Here is a 2,447-nt window from a genome sequence, read left to right as displayed (position 1 = left end):
GGGAGTTGTCTGGTTATTTCCTGTGAACTTAGTGGTGTTATGTTATTGTGAAAAATATTTTAATTCAATATTTAAAGTCTAAATAATTTTCCTACAACATATTTGAGTCAATAGGGGGCCATGTTTAAGCAGTCTGACACATGGACAAAACTAGCTGTCGTCCTCAGACCGAGGGAGTGTTTTGTATGGTACTGTACATTTCAGATAAGGTGAAGGTCAGAGTATTGACCTTCTGTCAGGTATGGTTAGATGTCAAGGCAGGCTCCATCCTGTTTCAAAGGGAAGTTACTGGGTAAAGTCAGAATGTATACTCTAATCTTGCCTGCACTCCCCATCAACACTGCATCCACTTTCTGACAACCTCAATGTCCTACCCGTATGCTACAAGCCCACTATTTGTCAGCTCTCATATCAGTTAGTGATTTACAGCCTCCCAGCTATCACAGTGAATTTGACTTGGCATTTTCTTATTGGGTTTGGTTTAACTCACCTAAAGTTGAAAGGGTAACGATGTTGAGACATGCATAAATCAACTATGCCTCTGACAGGAGCCCATCCCTTTACTGTCCTGCTGAGAGCCTGTAAAGCCACTAGATGGCAGCCTCTCCAAAGACTGGCCAGGGGCCCATGAGCAGAAAAATCCACAAGAGAGTGATAGTGTTAAACTTGAGGATCTAAATCCGCTCCCTGATGAACATTACCAACACACACCTGAATTCTGCTGCACACCAAACCTTGCATCCCCTTCTCCCTTCAGAGACCTGTTGACCTACGTAGTTCATATACTATCATTATTATTTTGGTTAAGTGACCCCTGTTCTCTAGAGTAGCTGGATAATTCTCCCTGACTTTACACTTACTTTGGGTTATTAAATGTATTTTTATCTTATTTGATTCATACTCAACATTCAAGCTTGAAGCCCTAAATATGGAGTATCAATACAGGATTTTGACAAGGGAATAGCAACATCTATCATTAATGATCAGCATCTTTGTGGCAAGAAAATCATAAGAATTCCAGCTTTAAAATTGTATTTTTGGAATATGCATTAATCTAAGATGTCCTATTCCTGTTAATTAATTAAAGCAATTTGGTGTCTCCTATTTGGCCATCCAAGGTCATTTATGTATGAATAATCTTGTGTGTGTATTTCATTGTTTGCTTGTGTGTCTGTGTTTTAAGATGGCTGTTCCAGGTCACTGATGACACACCTGCGTCTCTCTCTCATGTGCCTTAGAGCTTTGAACTCATTCAGCCCTATCCCCAGCCAGCTGACAACAGCTCTCCAGAGCCTCTCTGTCACTAACCACTAAACCAGGTCCAAACATATTCTACTGATGCACCTCAGTCAGAGCTGTTGCCTTCTGTCTGTCTGCCTGCCACAGGACTGATACACCATGTGTCCTGGATGAGGGTGAGACCGTAAGCCCCCTCGCCCAAGATGCTGAACACACGCAATGCTCCCTCCTCCTTCCCTCCCTGTCTGCTCTCTCTCTCACTCACACACAAACACATACACAGAGCTAGTTAAGTCAATCCTTGATTCACTGCAGATGTTGCTGTGTAAGGTCTGTGGTTGTGAACTTGCCTGATTGACTGCTGAAGCCGTGGCTGTTTTTATATAAGGGAATGCCAAAAACAATGCATGCACTGTTACCATGACATCACAAGCACATGTTCTACTCACCTCTCACAAACCTGCACGCAACCTGAACACCAACCCCCACTCCTCTCCCTCCCTCCCTCCCTCCCTCCCTCCCTCCCTCCCTCCCTCTATTTCTCCTTATGGTCCAAGACTCCATATATCTGTCTGCCCATCTTCGCCTTGATGCTGTTAGTGTTGGCTATGCACAGGTGTGGTAGAGCGTGTGTATCTGTGGGCAGATGGGTGGGTGGGGGTAGCCTACAGTATATACAGTCTCACACTGTCATAATATTAATCTAATGTAGCATTCAATGTCATGGCAGAATACTATACTGTGCTCATCTCTCCAGAGAGAGAGACAGAAGGGGATGGAATGGAGAAGGGGAAATGGACAGAATGTGATTAAGTGAATGAGGAGGAGGGGCGAGAGGATAGGGTGAGAAGGTGATAGCAGAGATAGATAGGTGTGGAGGGAGGGTGTAGAGAGGAGGTGCAGAACCATGATTCTCCTGTAATCCTCTCAACAGAAGCACGAGCCGGGTGATGTGTAACAGAAAGAACAAAAGTGAGAAAAAAAAGAGGGACCATGTGTACAAGAGGATGATGAGAGACAGAGCGACAGTGAGAGAGAAAGATAGCTCTACCAAGACTCCACACTGAGGATTACTGAAAAAAAGCAGGGAAGAAGAGGTGGCGGTAGAATCGCTTATTCCAATAGTACAGGAGGAGAGAACAGAGACGGCACAAGGGAGGGAGGAATTCTTGATAGCACAAGTGAAGCAGCGATCAGGGTAGCAATCC

This window comes from Salmo salar, chromosome ssa13 (assembly GCF_905237065.1).
Source record: "Salmo salar chromosome ssa13, Ssal_v3.1, whole genome shotgun sequence".
Taxonomy (NCBI): Eukaryota; Metazoa; Chordata; class Actinopteri; order Salmoniformes; family Salmonidae; genus Salmo; species Salmo salar.
This window is presented reverse-complemented; position numbering follows the sequence as displayed.